Source organism: Podarcis liolepis, assembly GCF_965112155.1.
Source record: "Podarcis liolepis genome assembly, chromosome: 3".
NCBI classification, from domain to species: domain Eukaryota; kingdom Metazoa; phylum Chordata; class Lepidosauria; order Squamata; family Lacertidae; genus Podarcis; species Podarcis liolepis.
The window spans coordinates 67807074-67821700 of record NC_139557.1 but is presented as its reverse complement, the minus strand read 5'-3'; the positions used below and the strand labels follow the sequence as shown (position 1 = coordinate 67821700).

Here is a 14627-nt window from a genome sequence, read left to right as displayed (position 1 = left end):
CTACAATGATACAACTGTAACCACAGGCAAGCCAGCTATATGCAAAAATTTAAAAACTGTCAGAATATATTGTTTATCTTCTTACTGTGGAAAAAAAAATCACAAAGTAAAAGTTATGACAGCATATTTACTTCTCAAAATATTTTTGCATTAATGATGCACAGACTCTTTTGGAAAGGTACATTCTCCCACAGCACTAACTTTGTGGGTCAATTCAACCTGTCCCTCTGCATTAGCACCTCAGAACTACTTATTTTACTTTGCACTCACATTAACTGCCTCATTTCTCAGAAAGATCTGTTCTGCAATTTAATCCAATTATGTCAACTATATTAAAGCAGTGTTCTCAATTCCATTTGGAATGACTCAACTCAGTCAGATTCAAAGCAATTGTTTTGGAACATGGCTGAGAAGCACAAAAACTTAGCTAAGAACACGCAAATGAGGAATACAGGAAATAGCATTATGACAGTTTGATAGTATTTATTCATTTATTGACATTTTCTGCTACCTTTGTTAAGGAGAGGTCATACTATATTTAATCCTCACAAAACCAAAGGCTTATCCAAAGTCGCTCACTTAGCTTCATGGGGGAAACACGGATTTGCATAGAATCATTAAAAATGCATGCTGCATGAGCCAGCAATTCATTTACTGCTCACTTGACCTCTATGTACTCTTTAACATTTGTGTACTTGGGTAACTTATTTTCACACCAAGGATCACTGTCTGAAATTTTCATCCTCCCAATACAAAGAACACATTGCTTAAGGTTCTTTGCTTGATGTTTGTTTACACTGCAATAGTCTGTTCAACACTGTTTTTTGCAGCCATCCAGACAGGCAGTTATGGGAAGCAGTGCACTGGCATTTAGATGCATGTGCACTAGAGTCAAAATGCAACTTCTAGAAACTTGACCAAGGACTGGAATGAGAACAATTCTAGTACATGTGCACACACTAATGAGATATATCCCCCAAAGGCAAAATAGGGATACTTGTTTTAACAAGAAAATAAAGTAAAAACAGGGACCGACTTTGGTAAGGATGGCTGAAAGCTTTGAGGTTGCTATCAGATGATGTGTTTCTTGAAAATTCATCCCGGGTTACATGATGCGGGGGGGGGGGTGTTACATGATGTCAGCTGTTTACTAAGCACTGGTTCCGATTTGTTTGCAGGGAGGGTATACAAGGCTGCATCGTGCAAGTACTTATCCCACATTCTCCAAAGTGTTTTCCTGTCACTTTCTTTACTGGAAAAAGTCTGATTCTTTTTTTTCTCTTTTTGCCAAATACACTTTAATTGTACAACCTGAGTTTGCAACTGAATCTAATCCACAAAAGAACAACAGTTTGGAAATGCCCAGAGGTCCAGGGTTATTCCTTCCATATTCATACAATACATAAAACTATGGGTGGAACCCAGCTGATGCTCTTGGGCTCACAGAAGAGCTTTCAATGAGGTGAAGGCATCTGTTAACAGAAGATGAGAGGATTTTTGCCTATTCTGCCTGCAGGCTCTAAAGCCATCTTCCACCTTGCACCAAGCGGATTCCACCCTATTATTTTCTAAAGGGAAAACTGATGAAACAATTGGCTTTAAAACACACAAACAATGAATTGTATTCAAATGGGTTGCATCCTTCTAAGAATGGAAGGGAAACTAATGTCTGCTGACTTTCCATTCCGCCTTTGTTCCCCTCAACTTACTATCTCCTCAAATATAGCATTCAGAAACTCAGTACAGTGGTGCCCCGCAAGACGAATGCCTCGCAAGGCGAAAAACTCGCTAGACGAAAGGGTTTTCCATTTTTGCGTTGCTTTGCTAGACGAATTTCCTTATGGGCTTGCTTCGCAAGACAATAACGTCTTGCACTTTTTTTTAAAAGCCGCTTGAAGAGGCGCAGTTGCGACGGACCGTGCTTCGCAAGACGAAAAACATCACAAGACGAAAAGACTCGCGGAACGAATTCTTTTCGTCTTGCGAGGCACCACTGTATTAGCATGCTGATGAATGTAGCAAGCTTTGCCCATTATTCTCAGAGAATCCGGCAGATATAGCTATGTCTTCCTCCACTTCTAATCACCATCATTCCCAACATTCCTCATGCCAGACCCAGGATCATTCCAAGGATTCCACATACCAGCCCCAAATGCATTAGTGCTAATTTTGCCTCCTTGTCTTAATCCTTCTACATCAGTTCTACTACAGATTCCTAAAATAAGCTAGATCCAGCTGTCTGAACAACTGATTAAACTAAATGGCATACTGAAATATTTTTCCACACTGTTAAAACGTCTGTGTTGATAGATTACTCAGCTGCACCATACCCTGTAAGATTTGAAAATCCTTAAGTGACACTGTAGTAACCATTTCAGTATTGATTATATCACCATAGGTTATAGACTGAAAGCAGTTCACCAGCAATGGAAAGAGCAAAATAACAGCGAGAGTCTTCAAAGTCACACATTATTTTTAAAAGCAACAAAAAACTAACAGGAGAGCCTTTCCGCATAAGCCAAAAAAACTAACACTAATCAAATCCAACCATTTCCCATAAAAATCAATCCATTGCAAGCAAGTAGTTAGCCTCCATATGGTCACTATAAAGATTTTACTGGTTAGAAAAAAACAGAACTCCTTCAAGATCAAATGAGCCCAATCTAAACAAAATCACACATTTCCTCACATTCTTGCCAGTTTTGCTTGCTGCAGCAGGCATAAGATAGGGAAGAGGAAGAAGAGGAGGGGAGCAAGAGGGGAAAGGGCTGAATACCCCCTGCTCTCTCAAAGCTCTGGCAGTGGTGGCTGGGCAGTCCCAATTCATAAATCCACACCAAATAACTATCCTAGTTTAATAGTGAACTAAAAGAGCAACCTGAATAATATATCTCCATATTAGCTACCCAGGCGCAAGTGCATAGTTCAAGTGAGAAAAAGGGCAACCACACCAATCCACTGTTTGGGGGTATTATTTACTGGGTTTTTATATATTGTTTAAATTTTATTACAGTTTAATCAATGATTATCTGTTATATCTTTTTGACTTTTTGAACTCTTATTGTTTTTATTTGTGTAAGCCACCTTGAATCCCAGTCCAGGAAAAAGGTGGGTTATAAATAAATAAATAGAAGAAGAAGAAGAAGAAGAAGAAGAAGAAGAAGAAGAAGAAGAAGATGACAGACACAATCCAGCTCCCCTTGCCTTTCTTAGGAGCAACAGCATCAGTAAAATGTTCAGGAGTCATGTGGATGATTGGTCTCTATTCAGATTCCTCTTGTAAGTCACTTTGATTTACGTTTGCTTAAAAAGTGGCTAGTAAGTTTGATAAACAAGGTAATTGTAGTTCTATGTGGACAAACCTTCAATGTTAATGAAAACAGTAATATTGATTTTCTTTCTTTTTTAAATTAACAAGCATTTCAAATAGTTCTAAATCCCTTAGCTCAGAAGTGGATACAGTATATAATTACTGTATGGTTATCAAGGGTATTGATAGTTATTTCAGTGATTACAAAGATTTCAAGGAGCTAAGTACAGCCAACAGATATACACATCAGCAGGCCCAAAAACCAGTTAGAGAGCATCCTCTACCTTTTGTGAGTGCTCAGTCACTGAACCACCCTGGTGAGATCACCCAGGCAACTGTTTTCATTACAGAGGGGATAATTGTTTTCAAGCACTGAAATTGTTGGCCCAAGTTCCTGGTAATCTGCAAAAATCTGCCTATTGGATGGCGTTTTTAGTCTGACATATCTCAGAAGGTTCCTTACCCATGCTTTTGTGAATGCCTTGCAAATATAAAATCATCACACTTACCACAGAAGGCTGTTGATGTTGGATGTTATATGCTCAAATCTTTTTAGGATTCAACCACAAAACGTGCACAATTAAACAATGGGAAAGTAACATTTAATATGCCTAGCACTAATAAAGCACACGAGGAAGAGTTTTAACCCCATGGGAAAAGACCCATAATTTGTCTTAATTTTTCTTTGGCAGCTTCAGTCACCACAAAATAAAATATAAAAAATAGTTTGTCATATATCAGAGCATATTTTTAAAGAGTACAGGATGCTCTTAATATGGCTCACAGTCCAGAACAGCCAACCCTTTTGCTTGTAAACTGATTTGAAGTATCAGCTCTGCCTAGAAGTCTCCATTTTTCTGTAGGATATAAAGCAATAGAATTGATGCCCCCAAGACTGGTGAAACAACATTTGCCATAAAATAAAAGCAATGAAATTAAGCAGTTAAGCAATAAAAATGACACATCAGATGTCAAGGAAACAAACAACTATCTGACTTTTAGAAGACATCTGAATGTAGCGGTTTAGGGAAGTTTTTAATGTTTTGAGGTTTTATTCTGTTTTAGTGTTCTGTTGGGAGCCACCCAGAGTGGCTGGGGAAACCCAGCCAGATGGGTGGGGTATAAATAATGATGATGATGCAAGTTTCATCATCTATATTAAAGCACACAAAAAGATTCCTCAACGTGTATCAGTTTGGCAAGTCAAGAGAGTTAAGTACAAACCTGAACAATATTTATGAAATTGCATCCGCCTTCCATGCTTCCTAGTTCTTCCAGCCCTCCTGTATGTATGGGACATACTTCTACATAATCTTCACTATTGGGGCATGCTCTTAGAATCACTCTTCCAATGCTACTTTGCCTCTATCTGGTTCCTACACATGGATGTGTGTAGGAACCAGGTAGAGAGGCCAAGTAGCATTGGAAGAGTGATTCTAAGATCTTCAAATCTACATATTACTTCCTGAATAAGCTGGTCTTGCAACAGGGAGAGGCCCACCAGCTTGCTCTCCCATTTAGCAACCTCAGTGAAACTGGTATATTTTCTTTAATCTGAACTAAGCACTAGTCCAACCACATCTAGAGTATTCATGTCCAGTTCCGGACACCACATCTGAAGAAAGATATAAACAAATTGGAATATGTTCAGAAGAGAACAATGAATACAGTATGGTCAACATTACGGAAAGCAGGTCCTAGGAGGAAAGGTTGGAGGAACTGAGTATATTTAGTCAAGCAAAGAGAAGACTGAAGGGAACATGATAGATTTTAGTTCAATATTTCTCTTACTTGCTTTTGTTTCTTATGTGTCAAGATTTTGCTCTTAGCTATTTGCTGATTTCTCTCTGGATCAGATTCTGAGTTTTGGATCTGGTTCTAACTAGTATCTAGAGTAGTGGTTCCGAACCTGGGGGCCAAAGAATTATCCCAAGAGGCCTGTGAAGCCCTGTGCTGAAGCTTACTTTTAAACAAAAAGTTGATGAAGAAAGAAAGGCATGGCAGGATTATCCCTGCATGCTTAGGTGCATGTTCAAGTTGCTTCTGTCTGCCAGCACTAAGCACTTTCTTCCTCCTGTGCTGGGGATAGCTGCAGGGTGGGAAAAATGGGTAAGGAGGACTGGTGGAGATATCACCACATGCTCAGGCAAATGCTACCTATCAGATAGAGGCAATCATCTCCTTTGCCCCATATGCTGGTGCTTGCTTTTTTAAAAAAAAAAGGTTGGGGGAAGAAGAAAGGAGCAGCAGTGGGAGTATCCATTATACATTTTGATTATGTATTTGGTCAATTAACAGAACCTAAAATTAAAACAATCAGCATGTGGGGGTCTTAAGATTAAAAAGGGGTCCTCATAAACATTGGAACCACTGGTCTAGACCCTAGGGCAGAGATTTTCAACCTTTTTGGGTCCATGGCTCCCTTGACCAACTACATTCTTTCTGCAGCTCCCCTGTGGGACTCAGGAGCCCAGTTATGTCACCCCTTGTCTGCAGAGCTGGCAGCTTGTCACCCTTTTTTGAGTACCCTTGTGGAGTGTTCTCTCAGCTTCCTCTCCATTCCCTTCTCCTTGGGAGTCCTCTGGGCAGCCACCGCCGCTGCCCCTGGTGTCTGAACTGCCCCCTTGCCCCATCCTGAGGTGCCTCCTCACACTGTCCCACAGGGGCTTGGGACTTGTCTGTCCATTCCCAGCAGCAAGGAATGCTGGACTGGCTGGCTGAGTCCACTTACTTGCTCTGAGCCCACATCAGCTCCTGGTAACCAGCACCCACTGGCCAGCCCCAGAGGCACTATTTGCCTGCAGAGCTTGTAGCCAGGGCTGCTGCACCAACAGCCACACAGGCAGAGACATGAGAGAGCATCAGAGGAGAGAGAGAAGAGAAAGGAGAGAGATCTCAATAGATACCAAAGAATTGGAAAATCTGGTACCATCTAATGTTTTAAAATTATTGTGGAACATTGGTAAAAGCATAGTTCTTCTTTGTCAGGGATTCTTTTAGAAAGGAAAACAGAGTGAAATCCACATACGTACAACTTTAATTTTGGTGGGATCAGGGTTTTCTCCAAAGTAGCTGGAGGACAAGACACTCATTATTTCAGAGTTGTACATGTGTAGATTTCAATCTGTCAATATTTTTAAAGAACTGTTAACCCACAAAGAAGCTTGGGGTGGGGGAAAAGAAAATAAGTGTTTCGAAATACTCTATTTTTTGTGGCATTAAGAAGCATTTTTCATAGTCTGGCAACTATGTGAAAGTTTACTTTAGAACTAGTGAGCAGGAAGTGAAGCTAGGAATCATTTGAAAAAGGTATTAAAAATAAGGTTTCATATCACAAAATGCAATAAATCTATAATCCCAAGAATATTTCTACAGCAATATGCAGATTCCATTTCTGTATTAAGATAATGAAACAAATTAACACTAGGGCACCTTATCCCATCTTTATTACTATAGCCTAAACTCTTGATGGTAATAAATCAGGAGAGACCACTTCCTATATACCATCTAGTGCCAATTCACAAATATACGAAACTTGCATAATTAGAAACATAGGAAGCAGGGGTATCTAAACATTTTGACTCAGATAGTTGCATTGTTTTTAGAGCAAACTCTCCGGGGCTGGCCACATGTGAAAATGGACACGCATGCAGTTACACACTATCATGACAGGCCCTGACCCAATATTGGCCAACAAATCCTCTGAAGACCTGGTTCGCATGATTTTCAACCCAGGTGACAAGAGCCTCCAACACTAGCCCTGAAATGTCTACCTCCAAGGAATACCCTAGAAGGACCCTCTGGGTAGGTTCCTGACTTACCTCTAGCATAGGAACCACTGGCTGAGTTAGATGTTGAGTCACATCCAGCCCTTGAGAGCAGAAATGCCAGAAAGTCCGAGCTCAGGCAGCTGGTTGATGATGGGAGTGCACATCTGAGAGTCCAATGTCATCATGTGACTGTTGAGGAAGCAGCTGCTTGTAAGTAACAACACTCCTCTCAAGGGTAAAGACTCATACAGCAGACTCAAGCACTTGCAGTAGGTGTTGGAGGTGGTCTGAGAGATCATGCTATACAGTGATACCTCTGGTTATGAACTTAATTCGTTCTGGAGGTCCATTCTTAACCTGAAACTGTTCTTAACCTGAGGTACCAACTTTAGTTAATGGGGCCTCCCACTGCCGCCGCGCCGCCAATGCACGATTTCAGTTCTCATCCTGGGGCAAAGTTCTCAACCCGAGGTACTACTTCTGGGTTAGCAGAGTCTGTAACCCGAAGTGTTTGTAACCTGAGGTGTTTGTAACAAGAGTTGCCACTGTACCAGGCTTCAGTTGGAACCTGCCAGTTACTGGAAACAATGCAGGTCATCTAGTTTCTTACACCTGAATCTGACTCCTTTGTCTTTTTTTTTCTTGCCATGCTTTTTTCTGGATCTCCTCAGTTGTTCATTCTTGCCTATTGATTCTACTCCTGGGTTATGTTTAAAAGGAACAAATAAGTACGGCATATACCGTATTTTTCGCTCTATAACACGCACCCGACCATAACACGCACGTAGTTTTTAGAGGAGGAAAATCCGGAGGCATGCCACCCGTAGGCATTCCCTCCATAACACGCACAGACATTTCCCCTTACTTTCTAGAAGGAAAAAAGTGAGTGTTATGGTGCAAAAAATACGGTATATATCTGCTGCAACCTTCCTGTTCACAGCACAAATCCAAGGTGGCTTTAGCACTGAAAATACAATTCCCTTCTCTTAGCATTGTTCAAATATATGTTGACCTCATATTCATGTCTGCCAGAATTGATAACTTTCCCATTTTTTCTTTTTAAATTGGCACTCTACATTCTTAACAAGTTTAGCTAGTGCAGAACAAGGAAACGAGGGTGTCAACTTTTGGTTTCTTTTTCCAAACTAATGCCTCTGTAACAGCAGGAGTACACACACATGTGCAACCCATCTACTAGGAATCATATTTTTATCGTTTCAGTTTGTCTTTTAGTAAAATGCATTTCCAATTGAACTGCAGAGCTGGACTTGAGTAGCACTGTTTTACCTTCAATTTTTATAATGTTTCAAATATCCCATATTACATTTCCTTTCCTGTCTAGTAAAGAATAGCACTTGCCAGGTGAAGCTAATGTCAAACAAGCAATATAATATTGCTCTCTTTTCTTTGTAAATTTATAGATGACAGCTTTGGGATTCAGGCAGGGCAATAGAATTCTACCCACTCTGTGGTATAAAAGCATAGTTTCAATAGCTTTTAAAATTAAATAGTCCATCCATTATAAGTTTTATTAATGTGTATTGTTTTATTATGTTTTTATATATGTTGGAAGCCGCCCAGAGTGGCTGGGGTGACCCAATCAGATGGCAGGGTACAAATAAAAGAATCATAATCATAATAATTCATTTTTATAACTATATTCCCAAATATGAACTCTTAATACTATGCAAGTTTTACTGTAGGTATACTTGTACTCTGAACATGCTAAATTCTCATTTCTGACATTCAAAATGTTCCTGATAGGGTGTCTCTTAGTTAGGAAAGGCCTTCTTGTAATTGGACCACATGTAAAACATCACTTAATTTATCATAGGGAAAAAAATATTTAATCTTGTTTTTGAGAATTGGTGTTTAGTGCTAAACATATTATTTATTATTCTGCTGTCTCTCCCACTTTTTACCTGTGACAAACTGCAACCTGAATGAAATTATGCTCTACAGATAATTCACAACATGTATGATTTCAACATTAAGCAGTTGAAGGCTAGGTGGTTGAAACTGCACATGGTTGAAACACATGGAAGGCAGAGCTTAAAAGCTCTTTTTGTGCATCTGGTTGACACAATAAAGCCACCAGAAGTCCAATGCTCAGACAGCTCTCCATTTTTGCAAAAGGAAGCAACAGAATGACTGACAGCTATCCAAAGTTAGGCCAGGAAGGAGCAGACAGACTGTCATACCCTAGACTCCACTGGTTGTGTTGGCCAGGATACAAGGTGGAGGTGGGTTTTTTCATATTTGTGCTATGGCAGCTCCCATCTGGCATAGATGAGTGATGTAAGGATTGGGCCCTTGGGAGATCTGCAGGCACAGCTGCGACTTCCATGGAGGCTAGGAGAGAAACACTGATATTCCATCCTAATCCCTCCAGACATCAACATCAAGGGGGGCAAGGGATAGGCATGAGCTCAAAGCCACATTTCTTCATCAAGATGCATGCAGACAGTCTTACTAATGTTCAGACAAAGTAATTTATTGCCTGGAACAAATAACTCTGCAAAAAAATTAATTTAAGAATGGGCAGCATGGGAGATGTTATAGAACCAGGATTTAAAGTTTACAGCATGCGATACTGTGAAAGAAAACAATATGAAAATGGTGTGCTGTTGGTATTTAACCTCCAGTAAATTAGCTAAAATGTATTAATCAAGATCAATGCATGCTGGAAATGTAAAGAAAAAGAGGGCACCCTTTATCACATGTAGTGAGCATGTTAAGTAGTAAAAGAATTATAGGAGATGATACATAATGAGTTGAAAAAATTGTTCAAAATAACCTTTTCTAATAAACCAGAAGCTTTTCTTTTAGGAATTCTAGGTGCCGAAAATCCAAGTGACCACGACTAAAGCTGCCTGGACTTTTGTTAGCCCAGAGATGGAAAGAAAAGACAGTCCCTACCAAAGAAGAATGGCAGATAAAACTGATGGGTTATGCTGAAATGACAAAACAAACCGGAATAACTAGGAACCAGGAAGATTTATATTTTAATAAGAAATGGGGAAGGTATATATTGTATCTTAAAAAACTATTTTAAACAATTAAAATCATTAGTAGGATTAAATCATTAGTAGGATTGATATAACACTTGTAGCTATAAGCTGAATTATGGATTATTTATAGACTTGATAAAATTGGAGTAATAAAGAAGATGCAGGAGAAAATGCCAGCACAAGGACCTACAAAAGGGGGAAGGGAAATCAAAGGGGATTCAATGCTTATATTTTAAATGTGTTCTTTCTTGTTGTTTGTAAACCTGAAAATGCAAATGTGTGTGTGTGTGAATTAATTTAGGAATGGATGGGAATTTGTAGAATAAATCCAATTATAACTTGAAAGAATGTATCCACATAAGAATAATCCTTGATACATCTGAATATATAACTATGGGTGGATTCCAGTGCTGTTTTCATTGTACTCAGGTAACACTGGGAAACCATGTGGGTGGGGACTATATACACCTCTGTCCTACCTTAGTATCTATTTATTGTGTTTTAAATATTTTCCAAGCTACGTCAAGAATTCTGGTTAATAGGTACAAATAAATATTCCTAAATAACACCTAAATATAACAAAAGATACATTTCCCAGTTTTGTTCAACTGTTATATTTTCTTTTAGGTTTACCTTGGCACTAAAAAAAATGGGGAGGGGACTAGCTGTAAGAATGGACCACAGAGAATGTGAATGCAGTAAGAATGGCACTGCACTGCCTCAGCCACATCAGAATTGCTTACTAAGAAGGCTTTTAATTATGCATCTTCTCCAAGGTCAGCTAAAAATACCACATGTACCCTTCACATACAAAGAGGAGAGATAAACAGAAAGCAGGGGTTCCCTTATAAAATATGTTTGTGTGTCTACAAGAAAATGAGAATGCTTTGCAGAGCAAGGGTGTGGGTCAAAGCTTCATTGCAAGTACTGTAAATAACAGTACCAGATTCCAAATATAATTTGCCTGTCCTAAATCTGTGTTATTCTAATCATCAGTTACAAAACAAAGGGGAAACTGACTTCAAGCTCCCTGTGATTCTCACCTCTGCTAAAGCCACTAAAATGGATACTGACAACAGCCTTACAAGGAGAAACCACAGACAAGGAACAGTTTATTGATTTGGATGTATTTGGACATTCAACAAAGGAAAGCATTTTCAGCTGTTCTGTAAACCCATAACTTGGCTGTGTCTTTAAACAATGTATGTATTTAAGAAAACAAATATTTACAAGGTGGCATATAAAAGATTCAAAAGAATGAATGAAATATATTTATTTTTCTCTATTTCATAACATTTATATACTGCTTGATTATATTGGGGGTATACAATTTCTGTAAGTTCTTCCTATTCATCTTTAAAAAGTCAACTTTCTTTCAAAAAACAAATTTCCATTATATTTTCTCTATATACACAGAAACAAAGGTCTCAAGAATATGTTTCAACTGTCTCTTTAATAAGCACATGTATCCTGTACAGGGGTTGGGGATTAAACATGACAAATTGTTTAAAGAAAATTGCCTAAACTTCAAATACATTTCCTTAATGTCCAAAATCACCACCAATTAATAAATTATTCAATATTTGAAAAATGAAGGCAGCTTTTCTTTGACCAATTCTGTTTTAGGAGCTGTTTTACTTAACATGGAAAAAAATAACCTGCTACTTGTCCAATTTTAGTAAAATATTTTTGACATATAATAAGACATCAACAGAGGATAATTTTTTTAATGGTAATAAGTTTCAAAAATTATTTAAGTGACAGACCAGCTGCTGGCATTCTTGGACAAAACGAATTATTGAGACCTGGTTTCAGGACTCAATCTACCCCAATGGATGACCTCTATTGGAAGAGAGACAAAGGTAGTGCAACACTGCTTGTTTTGCTTGATCTCTCCATGGCTTTTGATATCATCAACCATGGTATTGTCCTGGACTAGCTCTGTGAGATGGATCCCAGGGACACTGTTTTATGGTGGTTCCGGTATTACCTTTAGGGTCAGTTCCAAAGACTGACAATTATGTAACTGGGGGTTCCAGGGCACTATTTTGTCCTCAAGGCTATTTAACATCTATTATGAAGCCACTAGGAACAGTCATTATGGAATATGAAGCAAAGTGTCATCCATATGCCCAGTGAATGAGTGTTTTTGTGTTTGGCAGGTACGTACGGTAAGTCAGTCACCTGTTTTGAATAGGGTCCACTCCCTTTGAAGAAACAGGAATATTAATTGGAGGAGGGGGCTCCTGGATCCATCTTTGTCACCTGAGGCACATAAGGTCTCAGTGGCTAGGAATGTTTTAAAACAGCTTTGGTTAGTAAGATAGCTACAGTCATACCTGGACCAAAATGGCTTGGCCACTGTGATCATGGCATTGGTAACCTCAAGACTGGAATACTGTGACGCGCTTTATGTAGGGCTTCCCTTGGGCTTAACTCATAAACTCAAGGTGGAGCAGAATACACCAGCTGGATTATTTACTGGGGTACTCCCATCAGTACCATATAACATCTCTGCTGAAGGAGTTGCACTGGCTGCCTATATGCTACCAGGTACAGTTCAAGGCCCTGCTGTTTTTAAAGTCCTAAACAACATGGGACCAGGATATCTAAGGGACTGCTCCGCCCACTATATCCATGCCCAGCAAGTGATCCCTCCTCAGATGGGCACTGCTGAGAGTAGAATGTACCCCAGAGATGCCTTTAGTTTGTACCAGAAGTCACGCTTTTAGTGTTCCCGTTCCAGCTCTCTGAAATTAATTAGCAGCTGAAATCAAACAGCCACCTAGTATGATGTTTAGATGCCTAATAAAAACATTTTTGTTTAGGAAAGCTTTCCCTTAGGTGTAATCCAGTCATTTATGGAATACCAGTTTTGTAATTGATGGAATGGTTTCATTGGTTTCAGTTTATATGGATGGCTTTACTGTTTAGAGCTTGTGTTTCTGCTTTTATTCCTTTTTTGTCCTGTACACCACTTCAGCAGCTTTATCCTGTGAAGTATTCTATAAATTTAATAAATATTTAAAAATAAAAGTATGTTCCATATCATATGAATTCAGTACCAACAGTACATATGGATAAAAACAGACATCATTTGTTCAGTAAAGTCTTGGCAAGCATTTCTGAATAAAGTATTCCAGTTTTAAAAGTTAAGTACTTTCCAAAGCACTTTGCTTTAGAACATGCACATATACTGAAGTTGCCTTATTCACAATTGAGATCAATATGGATAAACAGCACATTTCTATCAACACTGTATAATCATCTGTCATATGTACTGCCTGAAAACACTGCTGTGGGAGTTTCAAACCAACATTAACAGTTTTTCCCTTGGGAACTTTACTACAGTGCATAACTGTTCAAGGCTGGAAGAAGACACAATATTCCCTTGTGTATCCATTTCCAATTAAGGAAAAATTTGAAAGAAAGGCAACTACTGCCGTGGTCATAATACAACTGCCAAATGTCAGAACAAATCACAGTCAAGTTATTCAATCCCTAAAGGCAATACAATACATTCTTTAACAGTAAAGTATTCTCGTTAGACATCAAAACGATCCTGGATCATTGAGTTACTTTATTTTCCAAAGAATTCCCAATAAGCATTCCAGAGAGAAAGACTCAAAAAGCTTTGAAAAACATATTTCTATTATAGTCAATTTTGTAGCACTAAAACAAGGTGGATGAGAAACAATTTCAAGGATATATGTGGGGGGCGGTAAAAACATTTTCACTCGCTAGCATAGACACAATTAAGTTAGCATAGTGGAACAAAGGGTGCTCAAGGATGTATGATCTCAAAGGCAGAATTATAGTACGCCACAATACTTCTAAAACTGAACCACTGCTATCAGTGAGTACCCAGAAATGAAGGTAAGGCCCAAGTTTCCAGCAGCCAGCAGTTAGAATAATGGCTAGCATAAAATTCTTCTTCCATAATTCCAACTCCATGATCTGCTGTCAACTGTCCTCCTTCCTTCTCTTCTATAATATTTTCAGCCAAAGTAACTACATTTTTTGAAAAGCTAGGTCTTGGTAACAGAGCTGTTCAAATGAACCAATGAGTTGCATACTGAGAGTAGACCCACTGAAATAAATAGACTTAAGTTAGTCAAGTCCATTGATTTAATAGGGCACATAGTGTTAAGTATAATTTTACTGAACACCCACTATCTTAATGTAGTCTCTTTAAGCAGGGCCATTTTAAGACACAGCATTATGTAAACTGAATTTGAGTTGTGTATATCCCAACTGGCATGAAACACAAAATGTAAAAGAAGAGAGAGAAGCAACCTATTCAAATGGAACTTTTGAATAGTCAGCAGTTGCAGTTTTCCCCATCTTATACTTCATCAACAAAAAGAACTAACTATACACACAATAATCATCACTTATTACTTGGACCACAATGTAAGCTTCCTAACCTATAGATAATTTCTTTTTTTACCAATTATTTTTTATTGCTTTTCAATAATTTTTAACAAATTGTCACCAATACAATACAAATTCCCGAAGCTTTTTATCTGAACAACT

General features: G+C 38.6%; 1 protein-coding gene across 3 annotated transcripts in view; it reads right to left on the bottom strand.

The window, feature by feature from the left end:
* Positions 1–14627, bottom strand: part of AKAP12 (A-kinase anchoring protein 12) — a 63853-nt gene that overhangs the window by 27012 nt on the left and 22214 nt on the right. The gene's annotated exons all lie outside the window — the stretch shown is intronic.